The sequence below is a fragment of the Hyaena hyaena genome, unplaced genomic scaffold (genome assembly GCF_003009895.1).
Source record: "Hyaena hyaena isolate Hyena2069 unplaced genomic scaffold, ASM300989v1 scaffold_108, whole genome shotgun sequence".
Taxonomy (NCBI): domain Eukaryota; kingdom Metazoa; phylum Chordata; class Mammalia; order Carnivora; family Hyaenidae; genus Hyaena; species Hyaena hyaena.
The window spans coordinates 3,030,766-3,047,609 of NW_024080741.1; the positions used below are offsets into that span (position 1 = coordinate 3,030,766).

General features: G+C 48.6%; 1 protein-coding gene across 2 annotated transcripts in view; it reads right to left on the reverse strand.

Annotated features, from left to right (window-relative positions):
• Positions 1–16,597, reverse strand: part of TSPAN11 (tetraspanin 11) — a 73,505-nt gene extending 56,908 nt beyond the window's left edge. For both annotated transcript variants that reach the window (XM_039236379.1, XM_039236378.1), the window contains exon 1: positions 16,488–16,597. The gene's annotated coding sequence lies outside the window, so the exon portion shown is untranslated. The remainder of the gene's footprint in view (positions 1–16,487) is intronic.
• Between the last annotated feature and the right edge of the window lie 247 nt (positions 16,598–16,844).

Genomic DNA, 16,844 nt, shown 5'->3' on the forward strand with positions numbered 1-16,844 from the left:
CTCGCCCCAACACGTACTACTTCACCAAGCTGTCCCCTTCTGCAGGCTCCTCCAATGACTCTTAGGAATCCATTCATTCTGGTCTTCTCACTGTTACCACCCCGCTGCTGGCTTACCCCTCATCTACTCTTGGGGTCAGGCTGGTGATTCGCATATCTGTGCTCCCTTCTGAGATTAACTAATTAATTAGTCTATTCATTCACTGAACATTCGAGGCCTTGCTATGTGATGGAATGGGCTGGAGATCAAAGAGCTCACAGCTGGGGAGACAGTCACATCAGCATCATCCAACACTATGCATGGAGTTCAGAGAGAAAAAAGTATGTCCAGGTGTGCAGAGGAGGATCGACTGGCGAGAGTTCAAGGACAAGTGGGAATTCCATAAATAAGGTGATAGGGCAGCCATATTCCAGGCTCATGCTTCTGGACTTTATAATGTAAGTAGTGGGCACCACCAGACCCTCTGGTCCAGGGAATGACAGAATTAGAGTCACTACTTACGAGGTTAGCCTAAATAAACCCAAATGGTTTAGGTTATATATAAACCAGATCCTGGGGTTGCGGAAGAAGCATTCCTTTAACTCATTAAAATCCTTTAATGAATTTTTAAAATCCCCCATGGACCTCAGGCATCTGAAGGGAGAACCAAGCCTGTGTCTGGTTGATTTTCGGTGGCTCATAAGGCCATGGTTGAAAGGATGTTGTCTAGGACAGTGAAGGGTGGGCCAGCCCGGCCCCCCGTCAGTCCAAGGCAGCTGGGCCAGGATGCCTGACTGCACCCACTGGTGGACTCGGCTAGGGGAGCAGAAGAGCTGATGGTGAGAAGCAAAACCCTAAACCCAATGAGGAAAGTCATGGCCTCTCTCCACAAGGGGCACAGGGTTTTAATTTTGACACATTAGGTCTCAGAAACACCTTCAAAAGAAGAAAAACGCATTGCCTAACATACTTACAGCTCTAAAAACCAGCTTAATTATAGTGAAGAATACAGTCTATAATTTTTCCTACTCCGAGATGGATCTATATTATAATTTCCCTAGCTTCGTGAACGAATGGATGTAGGATTTCCACCCAGAAAGAGCTGCTCTTTTCATCACCCACATGGTGACATGTGCTCGAGGCTCTGTCCAGGCGGGGGCTGCTTGCTCATCACCCGCAAGGGAAGGCTGACACTTGGCATGAGGAGGAGTTGCCTGGGGAGTGTATGTTCCTAGAGCCCGGGAGAGGAAGGCACAAAAGGTAGTCCTCTCTTCCCACAACTCCCAAACAAAGGGTGATTGTTTGGAAGCTGCCAAAGGGATGCTAGGAATGTCTGCTGATGGTATTTATGGATGTGGGGGACAAGCAGAGGCCGAGGTGTCGGGGGGGTGGGGGGGTGGGGGCGTGTTTAATTCAGGATTTCCCCTCACTACTCGCCAGCACCTTGGACAGTGCCTCAGTTTCTTTAGGATAAAGTTGGTGTTCTTGCAGTACATGCTTTCAAACAAATTTGTATGTAGAACCTAACTTATAAAATAGATAAGGTGTAGCTTCTCTGGATGAAGGGATGTGCTAAGTCCCCTCCCCCGCCCCCATTCAAGCACATTTGAACAGTGTCTCCCCCTCTGCTACTCCTCCCGAAGCTGGAACCATGAAGAAACCCAGCCTTAGCACTCTAGGAGACCAAGATGCGGGTATTAGCTTTTTTATGTTTTAATTTCATTTTGTTCCCCATATTCGTCCCCAGTCAAAACAAGCATGGGGAGTGCTGCTGGGGCCTACGTCATAGAAATCTACTTCCTATATCATAGACTTACATGATATTTTTAGAACTGAAAGTGACCTCTGAGATTATCTGAGAAACCCTTCATTTCATCAATGGTTCATCTTCTGCTGACCCACACCTGGCCCCAATTCTATCTCATTTCCCCCCCTTTTTTTATTGTGGTAAAATACATGGATCATAAAATTTACCATTATAGCCATTTTATTTTATTTTATTTTTTATGTTTTATTTATTTCTAGGAGAGAGAGAGAGAGAGAGAGACAGCACGAGCAGGGGAGGGTCAGAGAGAGAGGGAGTCACAGACTGAAACAGGCTCCAGGCTCTGAGCTGGCAGTTAGCACAGAGCCCGACGCAGGGCTCGAATCCACGAACCGCGAGATCATGACCCAAGCGAAAGTCGGACGCTTAACCGACTAAGCCCCCCAGGCGCCCCCCATTATAGCCATTTTAAAGTGTACAATTCAGTGGTATTAAGGACATCCACCACTATCTAGTTCAGGACTTTACATCACTCCAAATGGAAAACTTGAACCCAATAAGCAGCTACTCCTTACTCCCCTTCCCCCCAGCTCTGGAAACCTCTAATGAGCTTCTCTAAGGATTTGCCTACTCTGACCACTTCATATCAACGAATCATACGATATGTGATTTTCTGCGTCTGGCTTCTCTCCCTTTGCGTAATGTCTTCAAGGTTCATCCATGCTCTAGCGCATATTAGTACTTTATTCTTTGTTACAGCTGAATAATATTTAGTTGTATGTATAGACCACCTTTTGCTTAACCATTCATCTGTCAATTGACATTTGGGTTGTTTCCACCTTTTGTTTCCACCATTCTATAGTGAATAGAGCTGGTATGAACATTCACGCACACATTTTTGTTTGGACACCTGTTTTCAATTCCTCTGGGCAATGCCTAGGCGTGCAATTGCTGGGTCACGTGTTTAGCTTATGGAAGCATTGCCGAATTTTATTCCACAGCCCCACCTCATTTTTCCAATATGGCATCTGTCCTGGCCAAATGGGCCCAAGCTTCCTGGGGAATGGCAGCAGCCCTGTACGTGGCCATGTGGTTTGCTATTTCTGTCCTCTCCGGGCTTTGCTCACTGTTTGCTTGCACAGATGATGGGAATAGTAACAGTTATAATAATGATGACATAATTATTATAGTACTTCTCATAGTAACTAAGAGGCGGGTAATGTTAGGATCCCCATTTCACAGATGGAAATTCAAACACACACAACCTGGTCTGAAATACAGGTCTACCTGTCACCCACAACCTGTGCTGCCCTAGAGGAGCCTTCCCTTCCCCCACCCCCACCGGCCTGCAGACAGTCTGGAGTTGTCTCCTGCCAGGCTCTTGGTGCCTGCCTCCCGGGAGCATGCCCTAGTCTGGGTCCTGCCAGGACATTACATGAGCTGGGCTGCCTTCCAGTTTCTGCCACTGCATCTGATTAGTACCCAGCCCCTAGCTGCTGATGAGAACACCTGTGCCCAGGAGGCTTCTGGCACAGCTGAGAAGCCTCTCAGTTAGGGCCCCAGGGACACTGGGGCATGATGACTGATCCTAGCTTCCTCTCCCTCCTCTGCAAGGCAGCTCCTCACATGTGTGAACTCACACTGCCCATGTCAGCTTTCCAGACCCTGTATACAACTCAGGAAACTGAGCCTGGGCTGGTCTTTGGAAGCTGCACCTGAGCCTCGGGGTCTGAGGCCACGTGACAAGGCCAAGGCCAAAAGGCTGCCACCTATAGACAGACCCGGGGCAGAAGGCCAGCCACGCCACCTTCTCTGCTCAGGTCTGCTCTGCTGCCTCAGACACAGAGTTGGGATGGAAGCAGCAGGTCTGCCCTGTCATCCCACCATCTACCCACAAGTGGCCCATGTCAACCCATGTCAACATCCAGGTGCAGGGGCCTGAAAGAAACTAGAGAAGGCCAGAGGGCTGGGTGGCCATGACTCTTAAAGCAGAGGGAGAACTCTCCAAATATCCACAGTCTCCAGTGAGCCAGACAGAAGCAGGAGATGCTCTGGGCCCTGTGGGCCTCCCAAGCTTGGCTTTAGGGCTCAGACTGGAGCTGGAGACCCAGGAGGCTTCTGTTCCTAGGGACCAGGACGTGCCTTCTCCGTTGTGTGTGGTGAGGGTGGAAGACTCAAAGCAGCCTAGAGGATGTGAGAGGCATTCTGGGCTCCAAATCAATGAGGACCCGGACTGTCAGACTCAGCAAGGACTCCCAGCAGGCTTGACTCAGAGGACCAAGTCCTCATGTGCCAGCCCCCTATGCTGCCCCCTCCCCCAGGGTGGGATCCCCAGCTGAGTGCAAATTGCCAAGAACAGCCTCCTCCCTACCCCCAGCTGCAGCCACTACTCACTTAACTGGAGTCTCTGAGAGCCGTCAGGGAAATGACACTGGTTGGAGCCCACTGAGGACACCTGTGAACTTCGGGGGGGGGGTCCTTTGTGGGGCAGCTTCTGCATGATCCTGAGTGCAGGCAGGAAGGGGGCTTTTCTCCCCTCCCGCATCCCTGGTGGTAGGAGAAGGGGCTGGGGAGTGAGGGTGGATGTGAGCCTGGTTCCCTGATGCTTTCTTTGCCTGTCACACGTATGGAGGGAAAATTATGTCACGCTTACCAGCTGTGTGAACTTGGGCAGGTCACCCTATGTACCTGAGCCAGTTTCTTCCCCTGTCCTATGGAGATAAGCAGGCAAGGACTCTAGGAAGAGTGACCTTGAGGCCAGTCAGCACTGGTTGAGTGTGCAGCCTGCTTCCTCCCAACCCCGCCAGCTGTAGTGGCCACCATCAAGGCGAAGAGAGTAGTGCAAATGTCCTGTGTTCTGGCAGGGATCAGCAAGGCTGGAGGAGAGACGCTCTGGGCTGGGCGGAGAGGGACCCCTGAAGAAGCCTTCATCATGGCGCACATTACTTTGTGCTTAAGTACATTCACCACCTGCTCATTGGGAATCAGAAAGGCACAGACACTCCCTTCCAGGCAGCAGGAAATGAAGGGGAAAAAAAAAGCCTGAATGACATCAAAACTTGTCCCATTTCCCAGAGAGTAGGATTTGTAAAATTTCTCATTTGCTTTCAAAATAGGGCCTATCTTGTCTCTGGAGCAGGACACCATGACTTAGGAGTATAAGCCTAAAAGACCTCCCAAGGGGTTCTAAGTTGGAGGCCCCTGAAATTATATGATTTTTTTTTTTTTTTTTACCATTTATGTGCTGGGGTTCCATAGGTTTTAGCAGGTCCCCAAAGAGGTTTAGGACTTCCCTTAACAGAAAGGTTAAGATTCCTATTTTGGGTAGTTATAAACAAGGCCTGGATTATCAACTCCCAAGAGAAAGGCCTGGTGTTAGGCACGGAATCAGGGGGCCCAGGGGCCCTAGGGAGGCCAGAAGAGGCAGAGCTGTGGCTGGGATCCAGGTTTCCAGACCTGGTTCAGCTTGCTTTCTACGGCACCACACAGACCAATAGAACCGTGTGCTTATGTATAAAAGGGTGAGGGAGAGAACATTTATGCATCCAAATTTAAATTCCAATTTTCACTTTGGGACTTGGATATAAATCTGTTAGATCTTAAGTCCAGAATGTGATGTAATTTATTGAAGAGAGTGTAGAAGCCGCTAAGCTCCCTGATAAATAAACCATTTTTTTAAATCTCAGGTCTGTGAAAACGTATTTTCTAGGGACTTAGAAACCCCCTTGGAAAGTATTTGAATCTTCTCCCTGGAGGAGAGCCAAACACACAGATTCGTGTCTTTTTAAAGAGATCTGACCTTTCTGGGCAAAGAAATAATGCACTTGCATGGCAACTAACCAACAACCCCCACACTGTTACCCTAATTCTTTCCAAAAAAGAAGGAAGAACTTTAGTTCCATGAGTTGTAGAGGGAGGATGTTATAGAAACGGACTTGGCATCAGAATACCCTAGATATTGCCCACATCGGCTCCCTAACCATGCACTAATTACATCATCACCACAAGCATCACTACCCAAGGTTTGGAAAGCTGCCTGCAGGTCCCAGGACTGGAAGACGGAGTAGTCAGTCTGCTCTCGTCTGTAGGCCAGAGAGACCCAGAGGGTAGATGTTATATCACCATTCTCCCTGAGCATGTCTGAAAAGAGATGGCCCCCAAGTGCCTATCCCTGGTTCTCAGCCCAGTGCCTGGGCTTTGGGAGGACTGCAGGCCCCCGGTGCTGCCAATGGCCATGGTCTCTGAGCTCCCACTGCCTCTGGTTGTTACCGAGCCTGTTAATACGAGGACACTGGGAACTAATGAGCCTACGGTGCTTTGGAAGTGTGAAGAGCTCTAAAAGGATGTCTCATTATTATTGATGGTGATGATAATGTGTGGTATGTAATATTTATACATCACTTTGGCTGCTAACTTCCAAAGTGAGGAGGGAAGAATTTAAAGACCCAGCCAGCTCTGTGGGTAGCAACTGTGTTCTTGACAACTCTAACAGAATCTTTACCTCTGGTTGCCCGCACGCCTTGGGTCCTTGAATTCTTTCTAAGATGGCAATCAGCAATCCAACCTTTGACAGGCGTGGGCTCACCTCCCGCCAAGGATGCACAGGACACTGGGAAAGAATGGGGAGAGCAGGGAATAACTGCTTTCTGTGCCCACAAACTCATCCAGTTTAGATTTACTGAAAAGCCGCATCATGCCTGATCAGAGGCCAGCTCCCCTGCCTCCCCACCCTCACCAATTTTGAGGCCAGATGTCCCTGGGTTTGAATCCCAGCTCTGCCATCTGTTAGTTTTGGGATTTGGGGAAGGTCTTTAATTTATGTGTGCCTCAACATTCATGACTGTAAAACGGGGACAATACCACTGACTCTGTAAGTCTGTGATGATTCTAGGAGATGTGTATGTTAAAACGTCACACAATGCCTGGCACATAGTAGGCCACCAAATAAGTCGCAAATCCTATCATACTCATAAACGTCCCCCCATGCTACATTGTTCAAGGGCCAGCACCTTGGCCGAGGACCCTGTGGGAATCCCTAGAGGGAGCAGTTGGGATAAGAGAATTCATCCATCAGTTATGGGGTGAAGGTCAGCAACATAGTGTTCCTACTTCTTATGCATGTATATGTTTATTTAAATTATTTCAAGAGGGACACCTGGGTGGCTCAGTCAGTTGAGCATCTGACTTCGGCTCAGGTCATGATCTCACGGTTCGTTAGTTCCAGCCCCGAGTCAGGCTCTGTGCTGATAGCTCAGAGCCTGGAACCCTCTTCGAATTGTGTCTCCCTCTCTCTCTGCCTCTCCCCTGTTCACTCTCTGTCCATCTCTCTCTCTAATATAAATAAACATTTAAAAAATGTTTTTAAATTATTTCAAAGTAGTTCAGAAGTGTGCTTAAACCCCTGAGTTTACCAAATGGGAAACTTATGTAAGTTAAAATACTAAAAGACAAACATATGTAGTTATGAAAAACAGAGCTCAAACCTACAATTATTGTTAACTTTCCTAAGGGACGGATTCATGATTGTTATTGTTAGTGGTGTTATCCTGGGTCAACTTCCGGTTCCTGCCGCTCACTTCACCTTCGGGAGCCTCAGTTGTGAGTAAAAGCAATTCCAGTCATTTCCAGCCTTAGATTTCTTTTTTTTTTTTTTCTTAGTTTATTGTCAAGTTGGTTACCATATAACACCCAGTGCTCATCCCCACAAGTGCCCTCCTCCATGCCCATCCCTCCCTCTCCCCCCACACCCATCAGTCCTCAGTTCTCAGCATTCAAGAGTCTCTCATGGTTTGCCTCCCTCCCTCTCTCAACTATTTCCCCCCTTCCCCTCCCCCATGGTCCTCCGTTAAGTTCCTCCTAATCCTCCTATACATGCAAACATATGATATTTGTCCTTCTCTGCCTGACTTACTTCGCTCAGTATAACACCCTCAAGTTCCATCCATGTTGCTACAAATGGCCAGATTGCACTCTTTCTCATTGCCATGTTCCATCCTTAGATTTCAATGTGAAGACTCGGAGGCCTTGCTGCCCCTTTGCCAGCCTCCCCCCTTCCTCCTGGGCTCTCCACCCAATGCCCTTGTGACATGAGGTCTGCCCAGCTGGGCAGGTTCATGTTTGAAAGGCCAAGCCTTCGAGTTCTCAAACTCAAGGTGCAACAGACTGGCCCGGAAGCCTCGTTAAAACACATATCTCTGGGCCCACCCCCAGGAGTTTCTGAATTAGCAGGTCAGAGTCTACACTGGATTTTGAGGTTCTAACAAGCTGGGAGATATTGATTCTGTAGAACTTTGCTTTGAGAACAACTGTCCCAGGGCTGTGCTTTTCAACCTTAGCTGCACTAGAACCACCTGAGGAGTCTGTAAAAATCCTGCTTCCCAGGCTGCAGCCCAGGTGAATGAAAGCAGAGCCTCAGAGACCGTGGTTCAGAGGCTAGGCCTTCCTCCAGCCCCTGTGCCCCCCATTCAGTGCTCTGGGGCCCCTGAACTGTTGATAACCTCAGGTGGGTGGACTGGGGGGTCTACAAACCATTTGTTAGAAGACTAGTTAGTAAATGTACCAGGCTCTGTGCCCACATGGTCTCTGCTGCATAGTCCTCTTTGTTTTGTTCATGGGTTTCAGACTTTTAAATGTATAATCTTAGCCTGCAGGTCATACAGAACAGTTTGTGGACCCCTGGAGAGCAGTGAGTCATGCAACTATCAAATGTGATCATGAAAATTGCTACTTACAATTAGCATTATTTGGACAATACATGAACACCAAGGTAGAAGGTAGATCAACTTAAAAGCATTCAAGGTACAATGTAAATGTGGCTTCTGTGCTATCTAGAACTACTCCCTCCAATAGGTCTTTATATATTAAAAAAAAAAAAAAAAAAAAGAGGTGGAAAAAACTCCTCTTTCAGTTCATGGTACTAGTTTGCTTCGAACTTGAGGTTTCCAGCAGAGTGAAAAGCCCGGAGCTATCTGCTGAGCCATCAGGAAGTATGAATTGCTTTCTGAGTATTTTATTCTGTTACAGCACATCTAGTCTTGAATTCTTGTCTCTCTGCCTCACCTCTCTCCCCACTCTCCCCAGAGAGTGGGATTTATTTCTTCTGGAAGGCCTGGCTTTCCTAAAGCTTCTCTGTGTGTAAAGCATGCCGTCACCCAAAGAGCAACTTGTCCTTTGGTAACTAAGCCACCCCTTACCTCATTGCAAACCATCTGCTTGGCTCAGGTATGAAAATGGTCATGCCTGGAACAGCGAGCCAGTATCTTTGAACAGACTGAGAACTCCCAGAAGCTTTTTGCTTTCAGGCGTGTTTGAACGCTCAGGCAAAATGGACTATGCTCACTTCTCATGTCCTGTGTTCTTTTCTTTTGAGCCCCTCAAACACACCAGAACCTGCAAGTGAATGATCCAAGCCATTTTAAAAATGTAAATAATTTAAAGGAGAAGGATGGAGACCCAGACAAGGAAATGGAAGCCTTTGCTGTTTTCCAAAGATAGAAATTACTAACTGGAATTGGAGGGCACCTGAATGGCCTGCTCATTTAAAGGATTTGTTCTACCCCAAGTGGACCACCATCTAAAAATGCAACCCAAATGGAAGGTCAAGGGTTGAAGCCTGGGCTGACTCCACAAACAGGCAACTGTGCAGACTCACAATGCCCTGTACTGAGAAGGGCCTGGAGCTCTATTTAATGCTCTGCTGTTAGCATCTTGGAATTTTAATGATTTTCATCTTTGAGATTGTGTTTTGTAAGTGAAGCCCTATGGGATGGTGGGCATGAATGCAAGCAGAGAGAAATGTACAATGTGTGCGTCCACTGTTCCTTGCTGATCTCATTTGATCCATGATGCACCATGTGAGAAGGGAGATGATTCATTTTCAGAAATACCAAAAAGCTGTACTGTCTAGTTAACAACAGGTTTACAACCTATTGGAAATATGTACCAACCCACTCCTCACTCCCCCCACCCTCAGGGGAGTCCCAAACTCTTAGACAACTCACTTTCTGGTTCTTCTTCCCCTCTCCATTTCCTGGGCTTATTTTTCACGGGCTTTGCAACGAGCATGTCGTAATGACCTGAAGTGGCTGCAGGGAATGTACACCTCAGGGAATGTACATTTGTTCCAATCAGACTACTTTTTGCTTATATGGGCAGAGGTGACATCAAGGTAAGGCTGTGACCTCTGTAGTACTCAGCCAATAAGGAACCAGGGGAGGGACTTGCACACTAGGAAATTGCCTGCTGTAATTGCCCCCAGTGTGCCCGTCCAACATTGCAAGAATGTTGATTAAAGCCTCACTTCACTGTGCTCCGAGTCTTGGCAGCCCTCCTTTGATTGGGTCAGTGGGCTTATTTCTCACACCCATGAGCACAGAAATCCAGGGAATCCTTCAGGTGAGGAGTTCAAGGAGCCTCAAAGTGAGTACAAGAAAAGGTGTTTGGTTTTTGAAAGAACGAGCAGGTACAGATGGCCCAGGGAGATCAAGGTCTCTGCTGGAACCAGAGCTGGGTTCAAATGTAAGAAACACCAACAACCAAGGAACCCTACGATACCCTGTCCTTTCCTACTCGGGGTCCTTTCTGCATCAGTCATCTACGTGCGCTGAAAAGGATGAACCTTTTGGAAGAAAAGCCCACGCACTGTTGCTTTTTCTTTCAACCCTTCCTTTCCCTTTAGGCTGGAAATAGAATGTGACAGTGTACTGACAGAGTGTGTGGGTACTGGGGCGCCTGGGTGGCTCAGTCAGTTAAGCGTCCAACTTAGGCTCAGGTCATGATCTCACGGTTCATGGGTTCAAGCCCCATGTCAGGCTCTGTGTTGTCAGCTCAGAGTCTGGAGCCTGCTTCTGATTCTGTGTCTCCCTCTCTGCCTCTCCCCTGCTCATGTTCTATCTCTCTCAAAAATAAATAAACATTAAAAAAAATTTTTTTAGTGTGTGTGTATCAAGAAGTGAAATAAAAACAGTTGAGGTCATTTTGTGCATCATTTCCAGTGTTCCAAGAAGAATAAAATGTGAGCTATGAAATTTGAATTGTGTGATTTTGGTGATTCTACATAGGAGTTAAATGCTTACACACGTGCATTTAAAACTGGCATTATACAATATAAAGACGAATAGCTAAATTCATGCTAATCATTTAAAATTTTAATCTCTGGCTAATAAAACCCACCATGATAAGTCAAGAAAGAGACCATGGAAGATAGGAAAACGCTTTACATTTTAGTATTTTCGATGGCACCTTTGTCTGCTTTTTGACCCAGGTCCATATTTTCATTTTGCACTAGGTCCCCCAAATTATGTAGCCAGCCCTGGTTGTTGGACTTCTCCCTGAGCACATAGTCTTCATGATGACTGATAAGCTCCCTCCGGAAAAGAACTGTTTTTGTGGACATTTACTGAACTCGTACTGTTTCCTCAGCTTTGTGCTAGTTGCCAGGGATAAAAAGTCAACAAACATAATTTCTATCCTCGAGCAGCAATAAGGAATATAATTCTGAAATATAGGACACTGTTGTCCAAGTGTCAGAATCCTAGTACGTGTCTGTAGAAGGGGGTTCTGAGAGAGAAATGTCTTTACAATATTTTAAAAGCACTTATGGAAACATGGACCTTGACCTGTCGAAAACCCTTCAGAGGCTAGCTACCACATCTGCATGATCGAACGGGATAATGGAAAACTTGTCATCATTTTACAATCTGTTCCAAACCTCAGACAAACTGGATAACACCAGCCCAATCTTGTTCTTGGTTCTTTTCTGAGCCTTTAAACATACTGGAATTTGTTGGTTTAAATGGTCTAGGCTGATCTTTTAAAAATGTAAATGACAAAAGCAGAAAAGGAGACTAATATATAATACTACTATATGTTATATTCTATAACTAAGCTGTTTGCACTAAGCTGTTTTCTCCTCTCTTCCCGGAGGTGACTTCAATCTCCTCAACAACTAGATGCTTGGAGGTTAGGTATTGGCTGGCCTGGAGGCTCATTGCACTGCGTAGTGCAATCACTATCAGTTTGATGGTCTTTGATTAATTGTTTCCGGTGGAGAAACACATTTTCATTTATACTGAAGTTTGGCTCACATGAATCTTTCAGAACGTGAGCTCCCTGTTCAAAAAAGAAGAAACTGTGAGTCAGGACACCGGTGAGAAAAACTGCAGGCTCTCACCTGCTGCCATCAAAGAGGGTCAGGGAACTCTATTTCAAAACTTACTGCTTCAAACCAGATCAGGGAATGTCAGAGCAATTTCCTTTAACATTTCCTGAACCTCTGTAATATCCTCGATTCTTAAATTCTTGGCATTTTGCAGTAAAACTCCTTAAGCCTTTAAGAAGGGCCTGATAGTTACTCAGGGCAGTGAGGTGGGAGGGAGCCGCTGAAAATCCAGCTACATCCTGCCCGCAGTTGTGTGTGGAGAGTAGAATGTCCCAGTGGGGAAGGCGCCCAGAGGAGGAATTGGGGGCTTGGCTGGCCCGGTGGTGGGGGGACCATTCCCCTCCCATCCCCCGTGACCTGCATGCAAGATCAGGGTTTGAAAGCACGGGGCAGCAGTTACCACCTGGTCGACCCCTTGTCAAAAAGACCCTTGTGCCACGTGCTCACCCTGGGCAGCCCACACACTCTGTGCCCCTCTATGAACTTGAGCTTTCCAGGCCTAACTCAGCCATCCCTACCCAGGCCAGCCAGGAGTTAGAGATTCTTTCTTTGGTGGGCAGATGAGAAAAACTGAACCTCAGTGAGGTCACATAACACAGGGAAGGTCACCCAGTAGGAAGGGGAAGGGCTGGGATTCCAGGCTGGAGCCTCGGATCCAGAGCTGGGCTCTCTGCCCTCCACCGCTCCCTCCCTTATACCGGTTTTCCTTCCCTTCCCTGAGCTCCAGCTGTGGCTTGGGTGAGCTCCACGCCAAGCAGTTTGCACTAAGCTGTTTTCTCCTCTCTTCCCCAGGGGTGACTTCAATCTCCTCAACAACTAGATGCCTGGAGGTTAGGTATTGGCAGGCCTGGAGGCTCATAATAGGCACCAGGTGAATATGTGCATATTGATAAGCCCTGCCCTCAACCGGGGCAGCAGACAGCACACCCTCCTTGTAAGTACAAACCTCATGAAACCAGGAGCCCACAGGAGTCTGTTAGAGCAGGGACGTCCACAAGAAGCAAGGTCAATGGTCCAAAGGAATTAACAGTGGGTTCTATCTCCTCCCTCCACCTCTCTCTGTAGTCTCCCTCAACTGCCTTCCCAAAACAACCCAACAAAACAGCTGAACCTCCTTCTCCCTCAATGGGTGTGCTATTAATATATACTACTACTATATGTTATATACTATTAGTATATACTATTATATACTATATGTACTATTACTATTAGATACTATTTATAGTACTACATGTCTTATACTATATATTACTATAATATACTATATATTAGTATAGTAATGTACTATATACCACATATATAATAGTAATAGCACTATAGTATATACGACACTAATAGTATATACTATAATATGTAATATAGTTATATAACATATATATTAATATACAATATATAGCACACATTGTATTATATATTATATACTATACAACATTAATATATCTTACATAATTATATATAACATTATGTGTTACATAATATCACAGTATACATGTGGTATACTAACTCCCATGAGAATTAATAAAGGTTGCGGTAAACATATGTTCTATCCCCAAAACCCAGGCGCAGTGCTGGACACGGGAGTCTCAATGCCATCCGCAAACATATCTACAGGAAGAGACAGCAGGAGAGGCTGTTTTACTTGGGGCTGACAGGGCTGCTGTTAAGTATGGGTCGGGGCGCACTGTCATGTCGCCATCTTCTAGGGTCAGGAATCACTCAGGGAGAGGGCTCCTGTCCACTGCCAACTACTCAAGACAAGCCACACTGAGTGGACATCTGCTGGGCAGGAGGCACATCTGGGCAGCCTGCCTGGGAGGACAGTGATAGACACGGTCACCCTGAACAGGTAGCTCTCAAATATCAGAGGGTGGCTTATCCACTCTGCAGCACTCGGTGCCGCCCCTGCTCATCTCACACACGGTTCAGAGTTCCCACACGCCCTGTGCTGCCGTACTGTGTGCAAAGTCATTTTCATATTAACCTTGTCCAAGAAGTCAGGAAATTAACCGGCTGCAAAACAAAGAGCCCTGTGATACTTTCCCTGGCCAGGCAGAAATGACATGTGGGAGCTGAGTGTCTGAACCGAGGGCATGACTTCAAGATGCACTACTATCATTTCAAGCTGGAGTTGCAAAGGCACCCAGGAGTCTTCCACTACAATGGTTCCCCAGTTTTATTTTAGTGGGAGGGTCCTTCCTTCAAAGGAAATCCTACCTGGAAGGCAGCCCGTAACTCAAATTAACCCCCAGCTGTTGCAGTGAGGGACCCATGGCCCTGCTCACGGGGCTTGCTCCTCCCTCAAAAGCTCCACGGAGCACAATATGAAAAGCTGGCTGCCATTCCTTGCTTACTAAGTTATTTGCTCACTGGCACAATGCTTCTCAAGCACCTACTATGTTCCGGGTGCTGGCGAGCCAGCAGGAAACAGGACAGGGGAAGCCCCTGCTTTCCCGAATCTCCCTGGGGGGCTAGCTATAGCAGAGCTAAGTTCAGAACACAGAAAGTGTTACGGACTAGGGCAATGTGACTGCAGGCCAGGGGGAGGCTACTTTAGACGGCAGGTTTGGAAAAGGCCTGTCTGAGGAAGTGAAACGTGAGCTGATAGTCAGAACAAGAATCTGGAAAGCTGTCCTGATTTTGACCAATGAAAAAGCAGACCCAAAAAGGTGAAGTGACTTTTTCCAGGTCACCCATCAGGTCAGAAGCCTGGGCCAGTACTTGACTCTGGGTTTCCAGGGCTCTCTCCCTCCACATTGATTACTAAATAGCCACTGCATGCAAATAAGTTTCTGTGACAGGGGATATCTAAGTGACCACAGACCATCAACCGTGCCCTGGTGTTCAGGACCCTCTGTTATGACTCTTGGCACTCTCTCAGCCCTCCTCAGCCAGTCAGAGCCTGGGAGCGCTGTACCCCAGCAGACAGCACCATGCAGTTGGCATTCCAGACCCATGACCTTGGTTGGGGAAGTTTCCTCCCCTCCTATCTCCCGGTTGCAAACTGGAATGCGCTCTTTACTGCTTCTGTTGTTGGCAAGATGGAGGCTCACCTGGAGGAAGGCTATCTGGAAAGTCAAGCTGCTGTAGGGTCAAATGATTTAAAGACCAGCCAAGCCAGTTTTCTTCTTGGAGAAGGCATTCACACAAACCTCCGGCACCACACACAGGTCTGTAGGTATCTCACACACCAAGAGTCCAAAGCCGAGCTCCAGGCACACGCTCCTATGATGCTGAACATCAGGGGAAGCAGCATGCAAATGGCTCCCTCTCCTACCCCCAGCCAAACAGCTCCAGGCTCTCAGAGTGTTCCCCAAGTCTCAGAGTGTTTGCCCTGCACCCTCGGGAACTAAAGCTGTCCCAGTACTCGTGGAGGCATCAGCCAAAATGAGCCCCGGGTCACCTCACGAGGTAGGGAGGACAGCATTAGTTATTAGTCCCATTTTGCACACAAAGCAACTGAGACCCAAAGCAACCTGTGCAGGGAACATTGCTAGTGACATAGTAACCACCACTGAATTCTGATGCAAACCCGGGGCTCCAGACCCCAAAAGTAGCTATCATCAAGCTGCTCACAAATTAAACAGAGTATCCACCCTCATTCTCTCTCCCACCTTTCCATCTACATCTTATGCCTTGGGGGAGTGTACTCAGGAGTGTTTCTAGAGGCTGCCTTTTCTCTCAGAGCCACCCCTGCCTCATAATGTGTGCTGGAGAGATCGAGAGCAATTCAGACCCAAGTTGAGATGCTCTTTTGCCCCAGCAGACTGACCCCTCCTCCCTTTCATATTTTCCAGCCAGTTCACACTTGTCAACACTGCACACATCACTGGTGAAAACAATGTACCCTGGAACTATCCACATCCTCCTTTGTCCCCTATCAAACCAGGCAACTGCGCCTGCAGGAGTGGACGGGCAAACACAGGTGACAGGGCCTGCAGGGCCGTGTCCCCACAAATACGCGGCTTTGCGCCCATGGGACTCATGGACAATCTGCGGTAGGGACAGACCTGTGCATGCATAAGACACACCAGCTGCTAGCATGTAGCAAGCTAGCATGTAGCAAACTCCGTTTTGCACGGGGTACGGGGCCCAGCTCCATACAACTGTAGCTAGGATTATTCTGGATCGGTCACCCGGGCTTATGCGTAACAGCCAGCTACCAGAATTCAGGTGGACAAAGAGAATGACATTTTGAAGAGAGACAGACACGCACTGAGCACACTGGGCGCACGAGGCACTCAGAAGCCCAGAGTTCCCTCTCAGGGTCTTAAGTGCAGAAAGGCACGCTGGACAGTATGATTACGGACACAAACGCGGACCCCAGTGCGTGCACGCGCCCATCCCGAGGGACCCGAGGCACCCTGCCCCCACCCGCATCCAGAGTCTGCTCGCCCCCGCCAGCCCAGGCCCCGCCACCTTCCGGCTTAGAACGGCGGCGGGGACGCGGGTAGGGAGGTGGGGGCACCTCCTCCCCGCGGGGCTGGGGCGCTGCGGGCCTGCCCGGGCCCCTGGTCCCCGCGCGTCCTTCCCCCCCCCCACCCACCCCCGAGCCACGCGCGCTTCTCTGCCGCCCCCGGCACTTACCCGGCCTCCCGCAGCGGGGCTCCTCACGCAGCGACCGGACCCGGAGCCTCTGACCCCGCCGCGCTGCGGGCTCTCCCACCCGGAGAGGGTCAGGGTGCGGGCAGCCAGGCTCCGGCCCAGCACCCCGGGCACTTCCTGCCGTCCCGCCCCGCCCCGCTTCCCGAGCGCCCACCCTCCCGGCTCGCCCCGCTCGGATTCCCAGGCTCCGTTGCTCCCAGCCGGGCGGGCCTCGCCCAGAAGCCCTGAGCTGGGCCGCGTCTTTGTTTGCAGGTTGGCCCGTCTTCAATTCGGAGCTCACAGAGCCAATTAAGTCGGAGTTAGGGGCAGCTGTGTGGTTGCCCGGGGATCCTCGCGGGG